General features: G+C 39.0%; 1 long non-coding RNA gene across 1 annotated transcript in view; it reads left to right on the forward strand.

Annotated features, from left to right (window-relative positions):
- The first annotated feature begins 5,445 nt into the window (after positions 1 to 5,445).
- Positions 5,446 to 16,364, forward strand: part of LOC132855318 (uncharacterized) — a 35,724-nt gene continuing 24,805 nt past the window's right edge. Inside the window, exon 1 of the long non-coding RNA XR_009649308.1 lies at positions 5,446 to 5,595. This is a non-coding gene — a long non-coding RNA (uncharacterized LOC132855318). The remainder of the gene's footprint in view (positions 5,596 to 16,364) is intronic.

Below are 16,364 nucleotides of genomic sequence, written 5' to 3' on the forward strand. Positions count from 1 at the left end.
GTAAGTATTAGGGTCTATATGTAAGTATTAGGGTCTATGTGTAAATATAAGAGTCTATGTGTAAGTATTAGGGTTTATATTTAAGTACTAGGGTCTATATATAGGTATTAGGGTCTATATGTAAGTATTAGGGTCTATATGTAAGTATTAGACTCTATGGCCAAATGCTTCTTTCACTATAATTAGGCGAAAAAACAGGAACCAAAAATTGAACGCGTATAATAAATTTCCATGAAGCATATTCCTTGGTGTACATTGCAACTGTGGCTCCAATTCACACACACCTGCAATCGTTTAATTTTGATGCATCTAATAAAATATGGCTCTGTGATTTTGTATTATTATGAAGCGCATAACAAGACAATGGCAATGTAGCTATATGATGTGCAGCGAACATGATTAAAAAAAATAAACCAAGCAATCCGACATTAATATCGGTACAATAAGTAAAGTGTTTGAGATATTTTTTCTATATAGTACTGTTACATTTCAATCCCATTTTAAGAGTTCATCTCTTATTAGTCTGGTATTGGGAGTTAATGTGGTAATCAGTGCGCTAGGTCTGATTGAGCTAAGGAGGAATTTTGATGGAAATAATTACAGCCGCTTTACCAAAGATTAACCCGTTGTTCTAATTTCCTGCATTATAACACCATTATAAAAGTGCATAGAGGAACGAATTAGTAAACGGGCACGTGACTTAAATAGCTACGTGAAGAGTGAGCACGTGGAGGTATGCTCGCGCACAATACAAGCAGCCTAATTACATCCACTCTCTAATCAAATCTGGAACTGATTTATTTCGTTTATTTGTTCATTTTATTATTTCTCGATTACCTTTAACAATTAAATCTTATAAAACGGTTATTATACACGTCCTCTCAAAGAGCACAATTGTGTAAAATTGTGTAAAATACTGAATGGAGTACAGGTTTGTAGAAATGGTTATTATTTAATATCTATTTCACCTAGAAGGCATTTTTTAAATTGAAGATTTATTTTTTTTTTTGTTTACTTCATGTCCCAATTTGAAGATATATTGGCAACGAGAATTGTAGCTTGTATGTTGTCTAATGTATTGTATCAGACTGAAAATCCAGGATATTTTTTCACACGCTAAATATTAGTCAAGTAAATGATCCTGTTAACAAAAAAACCCATGTGCATGTGCACTTAGATGTGTTCCGGAGGAGAGGACAAATTACTTTTGTAAAAAATAAAATAAAATAAATAAATCTGTACTAAATCGGAAATAAACTTGTCAATATATGTTTAATCCCGCTAACTGCCTGCAAAATATTTCTAGTGTACAGTGCAAACAGCAACAATATATAATAACAATAAGCACTACTACTAATAATTGGTATAATAATAATAATAATGATAATAGTAAAATAAATAAATAAATAAATAAATAAATAAATAATATGAACAGATAAAAATGTTCAGATATATTACCCCATTTCCCCACTACGCCGTTAAATTTCTCTAAAATGGATTAAACACAGCGCATGTTTTACATTGAGCAACCGCTAGGTGTCGCCACGTATCACCAAAACGCTTTCTACTGACCCAGATTTTAATTTTCCTTCATTTGAAATAAAGCTATGACTTGTCCGAATTAAAAAAAACTAACACCTTTAGTTGCTGAACAGTTCTGCCATAAGTGCATGACATATTTTCTTATATGTATTTTTATTGCTGGCCATACAGCTGACCAGATAACCAGAGAGCCGTTAACAAGCTTTATTTTGACAAATGTCCGTTTTGGCATATAATGATAGAAATATAATAAATGTAGACTATCTATCTATCTATCTATCTATCTATCTATCTATCTATCTATCTATCTATCTATCTACGCACACACACACACACACACACACACACACACACACACACACTCACTCACACACACACACACACACACACACACACACACTCACACACACACACACACATATGTGTATATATATATATATATATATATATATATATATATATATATATATATATATATATATATATATACACATAAAAATATTTTTACATAGTACACACACATACACACACATACACGTCATTTCTATATCTATTAATATATGCGTAGGGAAAAATAGCGCATGCATTTGTGCAACCAGAGTAAAATATCAAAATAATGTAGAGATTTCTACCCTTCACTGATTGACTTACCTGCAGGTATTAGTCCTGATTTTAAAACGAAATTGCCGTGCACTATTAGCTATATCACTATTAAACCATGTTAGACTGCTCTTCTATACACGACTAAAAAACATACCAGTTCACTGGATGATGTTTCGTACAGATTCATACAAATTATCCCGATTAAAGAAAAAATATAATAATAATAATAATAATAATAATAATAATAATAATAATAATAATAATAATAATAATAAAGAACAAACTAAACCCCTTATTGAAATGCGACCTTGGGTGATGTCTTCATCATAAGATGTCTTCATTATTTAACGTTGTGTATTTTTCTAGGTTATCATACATTAGAAGATATTGATGGCAGCTGGTAAAATACTCTATAAGGCTTCTAAATGTGGGAGAAGAATGAGCATTAAGAATTTTAAGAATTACATGTATTTAATCGTACTGATTTAGAAAAGAAAAGGAAATGTGATTGAATATATCAGAAGGTGTCCGGAGCTGAATTTAAGCATGATGATTTAAGTGACTGATGCTCAGAGTAGCCAGTAATTTATTAAGTTTTTCATTATAGTTCAGTCGTTTTTTATTCTTTATGGCTGAATGACAGCGTGTGTGTAGGCCTTTGTGCGGGTGTCTAAGTATGAACGGTCTTTACCACAAACCTAAACTAGATGTAGCTATTAAATTCAACCAGCTGGTTTGATAAAAAAAAATGTAATTGTGCATGTAAATGTTATTATAAAGTAAATCTCTGAAACGATTGTTCTTGTCCTCGTTTTATTTTAGCCGAGGTCCCCCCCCCTACTTTTTAGGTTGGGGGCGCCTTCCTATTCTAATTGCATTGTAAATATGCATCACCATGATAATGGGGTCGCGCGCAGGCGTAGCCCCGCCGCTCACGTGCGCTTCACAACTTCGGGCCCTCTCACTGCGTGTAGATGGAAGACAGGGTCAGAGGATAAACTAGCTTTACAAGTAAAGTTCAATTTCTCTCGGTAACAAACAAGGAGACGCAACTGGGCTTGTCCCGAAAATATGCATAAGCGTAGCAACACGCCTGCATATAGGACAGCACGTGTCTCGAGCCGCCTGGGATGAAAATCTTTACGTGTGCCCGCCTGGCCACTTCTATTGGGTGCCACCTCAGCTGAGCAGCTCGGAGCAAAGGTGCACAAGCTGAAGAGCGCTTACACACCAAAAAAAAGTTCCGGAGATGCGTGTTGCCTCGAATGTCTGTCTGCAAAAGGTAGATTATTTATGGGCGGCGGACACTAAGCGTTGGCTTTAAGGGTAAGTGTGACGCAAAATGAAGTGTCTATTCATATAAAGTTAAATGCCATAGTTAAGGGCGGAATCTGCAGCCGATGAGTGATTACTGATTTCTTGCTATTCGAGGCTAGGAAACATTATCTATCTTGCACGGTGGCGCTCTGGATACTAGAGTCGGATTCGGTGGATTTGCATAAGACATGTAATTATGCAGTTATAACAGTCTGGTAGTCTAACAACCTGGCTGTGCAGACAGTCTCTTTCACACAGGCTCTTAATAAGTTTTCATATAAGAGTCTTGCATATAAAGGCCTCTTATACAGAGTATAACTGACATGTGGCATTGCGTGATCATGCAAAATTATGCAAACCGTTACTAAACGCTTATTGTTCTTTTGTTCTGCCGTCTTTGTTAGTGTACATTGCATTTAAATAGTGTACTTCTCTAAGATTTTGTAAGTTGCAAATCCGAGACTTTATAAAATCGCATTTTATAGTACTCCTTTTAGCTGTGAATACAGAATATGAAGGAAAACAAAGAAAATTAACATTCAGAACCTACCGCTCGTGTAAAATGCTGCTGTTTAAAGAGAAATAGAAAAAAACAACATAAGCACGGTCACCGTGAATGCAAAAGAGATGCAAATATACCTTTTACATATGCATCAATATTTAAAATAACACACACGCTGGAAGCGTCTGCAGCGATGAACCGAGCGGTGTCTCATTGCGCACGGGCGCCAGTCTCCGCTCCTTCAGCGCGCGCTCCGTATCCCACCATGCAGATGATCGCCATATTCACAACAATATATAAACAAAACACAATTCGTGTCTATTCTCTTCAAATGAAATACGAGCCTCTTCGGAGCAGACGAGTGTAAAATTACTCCGAGCGCAGTTAGAAAGGCGGCGTAAGGGGATTTGCATATTTGATGCGCTAATTTCCTTGATGTATTTAAATATGGCTGCGTGTAGCAGAGCGGCTTGTCTACGTCACTGGACGTGACCTCGTTGTTAAATCTAAACGCGAATCCGCTTGCAATCTTGGAGAATTAGAAAGAGGGACAGAATTACGTGGTGTAACGTCATTACTAATTTTCTAACACAAAAATAGCTTATGTTTCTTGAAAAAATTTGAACTAAAAATTCTTATTCAATAAACCTGTAACATGTGATGAGAAAAACTACAGGTAACAAAATAATAATAATAATAATAATAATAATAATAATAATAATAATAATAATAATAATAATAATAATAAACAGTATAATATTCTTCATCTCAATAATAATAATAATAATAATAATAATAATAATAATAATAATAATAATAATAGAAAATAATGGTCTACTTTTTGGCTTATTAGAAGGTTGTATGTGTAATACACAGTCTTCACTACACATTAAAAGCAATGGTAATTTATTAGTGCTTAGGCCTTTTTTTAATGAATAAAGAAGTGAATATAGTATGATTTCTTTTTTAAGGACTGAATAGACCCCCCCCCCCCCACACACACACACACACTAATAATGTCCTCGCTGTGTCTAAAGACGGCGAGCGCGTTCCGTCAGTCCGCTCGTGTGGGACCGAAAAAAGCTCGAGGCAAATTCATTAGCGCAGTCAGTGCGTAACCTGCTCTGGGAAACTGGGGGGCTACAGTCCACGCAAATAAGAGGAAACAATGGCTCCTCAGTTCAAGTCCAACAAAAGACCTGGCCAACTTGTTTGAATTTCCGAGCACGTCCATTCTTTCTCTCTCGCAAGGAGAGGTTCTGCACCCCCCCCCCCCCCCCAAAACACCCCGCACCCCAAACCCAACCCAACACTAAAAAAAATCATGCCATGCCAACCCTTCTCTGCTCAACAGTGCACTTTTTCCCATTTGGTGCTGTAGACAAATAGGTTATGGGAAACTTCTCGACCCCTCCTCTCTGTCTCCCCCCATCTCGCGCTGTCTCAGTCTCTCACACACTCTCGCGCTGTCTCTAGCGCGCGTGGACTACCGGAGCAGGGAAGCACGCGTAATGAGCTAAGTATTAGCGGCAATTTTGAACCACATGCGCACAGGGTGGACTGGTTGGTCAAACGGCGTTTTGCGCAACGAGAACGGATACTGAACGGTTGGAAAGACGTTCGGAGAGAAAGTGAGTACCTTCCTTCTTTATAGACAGATATGAGCACTAATTTCCTTGTAAAGTTTCCCAAGCGCACTTTTACTACAGTGACGCGTAAGTGAAGTTTAACTTTTTTAGTGTTACTACAAAAGTAGCGTTAATGTGTCTTTCTCTGCTTGACAATGGTGACTCTTTGCATCATCTTTCAAAAGGCTGATAGGATTGTAAAAAAAAAGTAGCAATTATTACTGACAATTGTTTTGGACATATTAGGTTGTATTCTGTATTACATCTAATTCTGCCATGCTGGTCAAACAAAGTTAAATAGTCATTAACCAGCTATATAATTGTGCACTCAGTATTTCTGATCTCGCTTTGCTGCATTACGGTGTTGCATTCTCAGATGGGTTGAAATTTTGATGTTTTTTTGCTGTTCATGCACAATGATTTATTCAATATCCATACAATCTCATAACCCTTACTGACAAAATCATATAATCTTAAATATGATTGTTTATTGAAATGGATCATTTATAATTAGATAGGCAGTGCAGTCCAAAATCTAAGTATTGTCTCAGATGTGTGATAAAACCAAGAGACAGAAGGCAAGCTTATAGTTTTGTTATAAAATATGAGTGGCTTTCAGTAGATGTAGACTAAATACACTGAGTGTGTCAGGTGTAAGGCCTACATTACTGCTTCAGACTAATTATGATTGAAGCCACAATTATAAAGTCATTTATTCAGCTAATTCATTCACACGACAAGGATAGTATCTGATGTTCTCGGCTCAATCAAGAGTGGAAAACCACTGAGCTTATTTTATTTTTTTTCACTCTCTTGTCACTGAATTTAATTTAGAGAACCAAAGCAGAGCATATTTCTTATTTATCTGAGTACAATTACACAAAGAGCCTAAAACGGTCTCCTACTGTAGTACTGCTTCAAATCAAGGTTCAGTATTCTAGGTATATTTGTAACAGGAAAAAAAAAAGAATGAAACTCATGTATTAGACAATAGATAAAGTAAACTTTATTGTTTTCCAACACTTACTAGCTGGCTCCCACTTGAGCGCCACCCCCTATGCCCCATCACCACCCTCACCACCACTACCACTACCACCACCACCCCAATCACCACAACCAGTCAGGCACACTCACACATATTTAGAATTCTAGACTGTTGCTATGTTTGTGTTCATTTTACATTCTCTTGTGCATTCACCTCCACCTCACACCTAACGAATGGCCTCTTAAGTTTCCACAATTAATGCTGGCTTTTTCTCTTTATTTCATGAGGACAAGGCACAGTTATTAACTATTACCCCCAAAAAGTATTCCTCACCCTCCCCCATTCTCAAACAGTTACAGTGAGAAAAAACATATAGAATAGTCTATTCATTATTCTTTGCATCCTGCAAAGCAAAGTAAATATGTTTTTTATCTGCCTGCTATCACATGGAATGAATGTCTGTCACCAAAGCTGTGATAACAGAATGAAACATGCTTTGAAGATGATTATTTGTATTGTTAGAATCGAAATAGCTTGTCACACGTGGAAAATGGCAGTCACTGCTTTGGGAATCTATCTGAAAATGGAGATGGTCAGAGTAAAAGGTTACAGAATATAAAGGCATCTCACATTCTCACATATAAAGGCGATTCACAATCGCTGTAGCCTAAAGCCAGGCCAGGCAACAGTGGCCATGCATGGCTTTACTGCATACCTCCATTTTCTTTAGCTATGTGCTCAAAAATCTCCATCTTCAGGGAGAGAGGCGTCGTGTTCAGTCGCTATCTCTCTCCTCCTTCTGCGATCTTTTCCACTGCGCGGCTAAAATAGCGCGTGCCGACGGCGCACGCAAAAAAAAAAAAAAAAAAAAAAAAAAAAGCAAACTCCGCATTTCTAATGACATCATCATTACCTTAACACTCCCGCTGGTCCGAGACCTTTGACCTTGTGTGGTTGGTCCAGATTTTGCTAGTGGATGACCGTCCCCTCCCCTTAAGTCCCCCCCTTCAGTCCCTTAGATGGCCCTATTGCCTTTCCTCAGACCGTTGGTGGCAGCGGCGCGACGGCACAGCGGAATTTCTCCTCCACTCGCTTTATAATGGCAGGCTTTTTTTTTTTTTTTTCGATATATGCGTTTCAGCACACGGAACCTGTCACCCCTCGTCAAAATGATGCAAAAAAAGGAAAAGCAAGAGCTCTATATTTTGTGGCGACACCAACGCGGTGTTATTCATATGTTCACTCATCCTCCGGAATCGGATTTCTCCTTTTGTAACGTGGCCGTCGGTTCCGCGGGATACCGATCACCGCCTGCGCAGTCTAATAGGACCAGAGGAGGCTTTTGTAAAATTGCAATGCAAATGAGGGCCTGAACAAGGATGGCTGCACCTTCCTCACCTTCCTCACCGCTCGCGTCCTCCAACTCTAATGTTGGTTTATGTCTCGATTCCGGGGAATTACCTCATAGCCCAGGCAATAATTTGTGCTTTTTTAACTTCTGAGGAAAGCGTTATTTTAGCTCCACTTTGCTGGCTGTAGTTGTGAACAACACTGGACGACTTGATAATTATGGAGTTGCTTTGACAACTTCACCATGTGGATGTGCACCATCGAAAACCACGAGGCGTCTGGACGGATTACTGTCACGGAATTGAACTGGAAGCGAGTTGTTATCTTTGGTTATCTAGCTGTATGAGTGTGTTGGCCGTCATAAAGCTAGATAACCGAAAGTAAAAACTGCCTCCATGCTCATCGACCTTTGTAGATGCTGCAAGACTTGATGGGTTTAAGAAAGTGTGTGATTAATGTGACGTGAAGTGATGCAAACCCTCTAAAGTTTTACATGCAAAATGAGAGATGGTGGTGGGGATCTTATATGGGGTTGTGGATATTTCTCTCTCTCTCTCTCTCTCTCTCTCTCTCTCTCTCTCTCTCTCTCTCTCTCTCTCTCACACACACACACACACACACACACACACACACACACTAGAAAACTGTTTTTCTTTACAGAATTTAGTTGATGCAGGGGTGAAGAAGTCCTTCTTTACACACAATTATACAAACTTCTATGAGTGACAATACTCCTGAAAAATCTCGACTTTTTATTTATTTCTTTTTATTCTTTATATGTATATAAATATATATTATATATATTATTTCTGCTCTGTCGCCTTTGGCCAGGAAACGGCGCTGGCATCCCAAACAGAAATAATTAGGACATATACAGAGCTGACAAAAAAATTGAAAAGGGGTGGGCACATGGGATAGCGTTAGGAGTTGGGGGGAGTTGCTCCTCCTTAATTGATTCCGTTAAAACGGAGCGCAGGAGATGTGAACGAGCGGACGCTCCCATTCCCACGCTCGGGGGCAAGCGGCGGTGCCACAGGCCGAAACGAATATGACATACAGAGCCGGCGGGGTTTGGTGGGCTTTAGAAGGGGGAGGACGAAGAAAGGGGGGAGGAAGGGGGGACAACAAGGGTCATGAAAAGACGTCAAGTGCACCCGACTCATCTGCATCACTTTAGAAAGTGGCGGTCCCCATGCAGCGCGCGCACGCGGGCCCCCGTCCAGACGAGCTGCAGCACTAACGGCTCCGAGCGCGCGCGACGCTTCTATACGCCACAGTCCGGGCCTCTGTATCAGCAAGCTGAAGTGAAACTTCGCTCTCCTTTATAAAACTATTATATTGTTCACTTTAGAGCAAAGCGTCGACGCAGCCTACAGAATAAATGGGGCTACAGGCTGGAAAGATGACATCACATCCTTTGTGCTCGCATTTTATCTGAACTTGAGAAAAAACAGATATTCATTAAATCGTCCTGACGCCTATATTGCTTATATTAGCATCATGGCATGGCGCTTAAATGTAGTAGGATTCCAAATAAATAGACATGTATTGCTTTTTTAATTTAAATTTTACACAACCATTTGACCTGTTGACCTGTATATTTTATTATTATTATTATTATTATTATTATTATTATTATTATTATTATTATTATTATTGTCGGTGGAAATTAGGTTTCATTAAAAAAAAAAAATAATAATTCATCAACTCATAACCCAGTGTTAATGTGTGTGGGGTGGACTGCTATTATCCAATACCTTAGAGAAAAAAACATCTGAGAGCATGAACTGTTCAGGTGCAGAGTCTAACAGAAACTCAAAGCACAGTGAAACAGCTGCCTTGCTCTTTGAATAAGTCCTTGTTGTCAAGACTTGGCACACCGATGTTGTGTTAAACAGCAAGTTCAGAATGCTCCAATAGACAAAAATAACTCACTCTATTGGATTTTTAATTGTGAAGATTCGCACTGTTAACATGGACTGCTTGTCTCATTACTGCAGTCTATCTTGCTTATTAGACTTTTAACAGCGGGCAAAATATTCAGAATAAATCTGTATTCATACCAGTCAAGCCTTGGCGTTTATCCACACATTTTTGTTTGCACCAATCATTTTTGATTATTTATTTGAATTTTTTTTGTTTCAAGCCTTTGCTACCTGACCCGTCATTTCACCTATTTTAAGCGAGTCTTGTAGGCACAGAGGTTGGAAAGTCATTCGAATCTATTCTAAATGTCATGGCTGCGATTTAATGCAGGGATGTACTGCAGAAAGGTGGTGAGTGGACTGGAATCTCTGCAAATTATATTTTGAAGGAGGCTTTCATTATGGCAGTGCCACATGCTTTGAGTGATAGAAATGGGTCACATTTTTCAAGGATATCAGTATTCTAGCAAGCCAGTATATGCTCTGTGTAGAATAGCTGCTGTAGTGATATGCTCCTTAGAAAAATGCATGCTGGGATTTCTCTTAAGGTTTACTGTATGCTCTTCTGCCCCATAGCTGACATGTAAAAAAAGGAGAAAGGAGATAGGAAATTAAAAAAGATTACTGTTCTTTGATTTTTTGCTAGACATTTGATATGTACATATGGTCATGATATGTCTGAGGTTTACAGAGATCACATCAGCTTATAACTGTACAGGATATAAGTGTAATGAATGTTTGTGTACTTGTTACCCTGTATGAAAGATTTTCTTGATTGTGTGTGTGTGTGTGTTTGTGTGTGTATGTCTGTGTGTCTTGGGCACATTTACAGTGAACAGGGAAAAAATCCTACCTTTTTGATTGGCTGAATAGTATAACCATGGCGACCGAGGCAGCTTATAAGTATTCATTGGGTGAGCAATCTTCATATTTTGGACTACTTCACTTCTCTCAAATGCCAAGGCCTCCTGTCTGGCTGTTCTGTTGCCCTTGATAGTAGGAAGTCTCAAATCCACTTACATTTATATTTTTAAAATTACTTTACCATGAACCTTCGTGATGCCAATATACTGTAATAGCAAATTTGAACTTTAAATTTATACGAAATTGAACGTTAAATGCATTATGTCTCTTACAACCTTATATACACTTAAATTCAGTTTATGTACTGCATCTATTGTATGGTTATTTGATTTGGTCTAGATGCTTTTGGTTAGAAATGACATGTAAGAGATTTCTTAAAAACATTAATAAAAAAGACAAGGGAAGATGAGGGTAGGGTAATAATTATATATCTTCGCATAAAAGGTGAAAGACTTTCTGGTTCCTTTCCTTGAACACAATGACTTCAGAGCCTATTATTGAAAGCTTGTGGATCAGTCAATTATGTGCTTTTATTATTTACTTTTTTTAAATCAACTTAATAAAAAAACTGAAAATTTAAAAAAAAAATTTTTTTTTTTTACAACGATCCGTGTACAAAAAACAACAACAACAAAAAAAACAGAACACATTTAATAGGACCAGACAGGAATATATCCAAATAAATAATTACAGCAGATGGTCTCAAAAAGTAATGCATTTTTTTTATTATTAGTCCATAGTAGCTCGATCCAAGGGCGAGACTGAAGATAAATTGGCTAGGTGATTGTTTAAGGCTGTAAGTGGAGGATTTAAATGAGCAGAATGCTGCCGGGAGCTGTGCATAGTCCCACCCCTTCATGCACTGGTCCTCTGTCACATGTACCTTGCTTTTCACGTTGGTTGGTGTCGCTCTGGCAACCAGAGGTGAGCTCAGAGGGTGCATGTGAAAGAGTGTCAGTGTGTGCGTATGTGTGTACGTGTGTGTGCATTTGCATATGAGTCTGAGGTATTCGCTATAATGGAGTATGTGCAAAACTAGGAGTGTAGGTGTGTGTGTGTTTGTGTGTGTGTCCGTGCGAGAGAGTTAAAACATATGCATATAACAAGGCATCTTTCATCATCCCGCTACTCCATTTCCATTCGGTCAAATCTCTGTTCATTACACTTTAATGCTCCAGCCGTCTTAAATGTAATATGATGTCCTGTCACATCACAAGCATGTTGTGAAATTAGTCTCATACAAACTCTGTGGGTTTCTGAGATCCTCTAGGTGAGCTGAAAACGGGGATTGTATTCCCATATACATTTTTTTTGTGTAAAGAATAATCAGAAAAAACATCCAGGTTTTTCCAGTGCAGCCCAGTTGTACAATAATCTGCTTCCTCAGATATCTCATAGCCGAGCTTTTGTCAGCACTTTTAAGTGTTAGTATTAATTACATTCCTTGGAAGTACCATGGAAATGATCTAAAAAAAAGAGAAAGAGGGAGATAAAGGTAAGAGGTTTAAATCAGCTCTAACACTTTCAGAAGAGTGAGCAGGTGAGTAAGGCGTATAAAAGCTCCAATAAATGATTTAGCTCATTTTAAGTGCAATATTGTACCGTTCTAAAGATCTGTCATGCCTTACACTAACTTAGCTGCCCTGAGCTAATTATTAATATATTTTTTCTGCTGTATAATCATAAACAATTCAGAATTTCCCTGTAATACACAAACCTGACTCAATACAGGAGCGAGGCAGCGTGTGTCTCTTACTGATGGTTTTATAGTATTGAACTGGAACTGACTGGCTGAGTGTCCATTTGCATTCTGCTATGCTCTGCTGAATTTAGATTATGCAAATGGACCTCATGCTATAAATAAATTGCTATAATTGCACAGGAAAACACCTCAATTCTGTCAGATGCGAAAGCTTAAATAATGCATTTCATGCCTGTGAATTATTTACTTGTATTAATTACAAGTAACCGGCAGCACAACACAGTTTTGTTCTAAGACGATAATATAATCTTTGTCCTTTCTTTGTAAAAAAAAAAAAAAAAAGAAGAAGAAGAAGGAAAGAGAGAGAGCTAAAAATATTAACAATGAAATTTCTCATGAAGGAGGAAGAATTTGTTAGAAATGTCCTCTAGTAGAAATTAAATTATGTGGGTGACACAAGAATTATTTTACAACCTGATTTCACCAAAAGCCCTAATTATCTGGGCTAAATTTAGATCAGACAGAATTAATAAGAGAAGATTTAAGCCCTACGACTTACATCAAATCTGCGATAAATTGGCTTTATGCTGTTTGTAAGAGGCTGCTGGTGTTTCTAAATGTACGCGCTCTCCAATTAAATTATTTAATCACCGCACCTGTCAAGCACTGACTACGTCATGCAGAGAACCACGCTTACATTAGAATCTCAACTTTATGCAAATTTGATGAGCACCACCTCATGCATATATGCGTCGTTCCCTGGAGCTGCCTGCTTAATATCCTTATTAGAAGGGGGGGGGATTAAAATTGATGGCAGAGGTTGGGTAGGCAGATCGTACCCTTCTATCTGCCCACGAAGTGGTAGCGCAGGGTCTGAAACCACATCTATGCAACAGTGCTTCCTTCTTTCAAGGTGCCACCATCTTAAAGGGCTTAGCAGTGGCGAGCACGCGGAAGAGGGTAGGGACCTAAAATGTCCGCTGGCACAGGCTCGCGCATCCTCCTTGCTAACGTGCTCACATCAATTACAAAATTATCCAGTATCACCGAAGCCGTGCATGCTGAGCGACTCATTTGCATGCATCGACTCCCCCTCCCCCCGGTACTATCAGTTTTATATGCGAATGGCTTATGGCAAGCAGCGGCGCGTCTTATCCATGCACAACACGCGCCCTTTGCACAAATGCAGGGTGGAACCCAATGCATGTTATCATCGACTGTATTCATCTATAGCACCTCATGATCGCTAGAAATTCCAAATGAATTTATATTTGCTATGTGGCCTGTGGCTAGAACCTTGGTAAACCATTCTATTGATATTAAAATTTGCACAGCTCTAATCTAACGGTGATAAAAGTGAAGGCATTCCCATATCTCTGATAGATGCCAATTGCTGTCAGATTATGCTCGGCTCATTTTAACACTGATTGGAAGAGACTGAAATTGTCTTAACGGTCTACGTTTCTCAGTCCCGAACGAGTCGTAGTGTCATCCGATTCACCCTCGCCAAATTTCTGTTCGCCGTTCCATCAGGCCCAATCCACTCCAGTGTCTTAATTATTTCAAAGGTGGCTGCTTAAAACAGGGCAGCGTCGCAGTACCATTTGCATTTTGCTTTCATCTCTGTAAGCCCTCATGGCACTGTCGAGGCAAGTGTGCGGGAAATGAGTCCTAATGCATGGCTCCATGCGACTACACCCAACTCGTACACAGGCGTGAATTGGCGCACACACAAATACACACATACATACACACACAGGGGCTTGCATTGAATTGCGGACATACATGAAGGCATACAACAAAAGATCCACACATGCGCTGAGAGCATTTCCATGCTGAGTTAGATGACAAAAAAGGTAGGCACATATCTTCTGTGCACAGTGATGTAAAGACCAGGGTTAGACCCTTTTGTAGCTCGGTCAGGTAATTGTCGGGGGTGAATAGAAGCATGGAAGTGCAGACAAAGTATTGGGTTCATTTTCTATTTCTCTTTCTAGAACATATGCCATGTGGTTTGACTAGCAGCACTCACACCTGCAATCACATGGTAATGGGTTTCTTTGGAGGTCTGTGAATTTGGCATCAGAGGGATTGTCAGAGAAGAACAAATTCTTACATGGGAAAGTATATTGACTGTACAGCTGTCATATAGCGTAATTTGCCTTTGAACAAACCTGGAGTTTTGATCATATGGTGATCAGTAATGATGTAATGTATAGCATTGGCCATCCTCAATCATTTTTCGTGTTTATGTCACCCAAGAACATCCTCGGCATTTGTGACACCTCTCTATGCCCCATTATTTTCCGATCTTCAGTTTGGGCGCGCATGCATGTAAATATCCCTCCGCCTACATCTCGTTGTCTCACCTCCAGGAAGTCTGGATTGTGTTGATTAGTGTGAAAATGTGCTCCTGGGGTGTTCTGTGAAACTCCCTCCCCCTCACTCGCTTGCACGCACCTGATGTGTGGAACCCCCCTTAGTCTGCTGAGATGAGATGAGTGTAATTAAATTCCTGCATGTGTTAGGCCAGGCCTGTCAGCAGCTAATAAACGGAGATGAGGGAGTCTCCTGTACACTGAAATAAGACAGCAGGGCATGGAGGGCAGCCAAAGGGGAGCCAGGCAGACACTCAGACTGCAACGTGACATTATTTTCACAGCACCTGAACACCATGTACACTGGAGCTTGATAGATTTTGTAGTAAATATTTTTATAAAGTCGTTACATATATGATAAAATCAATGAGCTATGCACCTTTTTTATTGTCACCCTACAAAACATTTCCTCTTGCATGGATATGTGGCTGCTCAGCCCCTGTATTTGGTTGTCTCTGTAAAATAGTCACTATGCGTATTGTTTTGCTTGAATCTGGCCATGACGCATACACTGCATGCTTTTCTCTCTGCTTTGTTTGCTGGGAAGAACCCTCATTTTTCACCCAGCAGACAAGATGCAGGCTGTCAGTGGGGGAATCATACCTGGTTCCATGCTAGACCAGTCGCCCCTCGTACAGCCCAGTAGCTGCTGATTGTCAGTGTGGGGTGCTGGCAGAGAAATGCAATAACTCTAGACACCCAGGCTGTGGAACTGTAGAGGGGGATGGGTGAACTTGCAGCCTGCCAACGCTGTGCGTGAAAAAAAAAGCCTGCTTTTGGCCGAAAAAACACATCCTGCAGACTAGACAAACACGGACCTGCTTTGCTACTTCCTACCACTTCCTTATGCTCTTCCTTATCATTCTGGAGCTAACTGTCATGGCTTTCATGGCTGTGGCTCAGTGTCATCTAATTATAAGCACAGACAGGAAATATGTCATGAGAGAGGAAGTGCATCATAGTGGTTGTGAGTAATTTCTAGGAATAAAGTAGGAAACACTGGCTGGGTTTGACGTTAATGAGAAAAAAAGAGTGATTTATTCAGTGCAAGCAATTATCCATTTACAGTACTTTGGAAAAAGATAGAGACTTAAAAAATGAGCTAGTCCACTCATCGTTATTTATTTTGTGTTTTGGAAAAGTAAAATATTGCACACTGTTGTTTTTGTACAAATGAAGCATTTTCAATAAAATCAATAGTTCTTTTCACATCAGCTTGACCATGTTGATATTTATTTCACAATACACCCTATTACATGTGAATCTAATATGTGTGAGAAAATGATTTTAATTTAAAAAATGAATACTCCGTGCTTCAATGCTACATGACCTGCATTGTCTGGAGCCTTATTAAGTTGCTATTAAGTAGTAATTAACATGTTACTGTACATACAAACTCTTCAAATGTGATATTTTCTTTTGAACAAATCCCTGCAAATCATACATTCAGGGTTTTTTTTTTATGTGTACAAACAACTTTGTCTCAGGATCTATGCTCCTCTCTATTGACCAGGGAAGCAGCACAATGCAGAACACAGTAGCTTAATAAGACGTGACAGCTGTCATTC

This window comes from Tachysurus vachellii, chromosome 12 (assembly GCF_030014155.1).
Source record: "Tachysurus vachellii isolate PV-2020 chromosome 12, HZAU_Pvac_v1, whole genome shotgun sequence".
Lineage (NCBI taxonomy): Eukaryota > Metazoa > Chordata > Actinopteri > Siluriformes > Bagridae > Tachysurus > Tachysurus vachellii.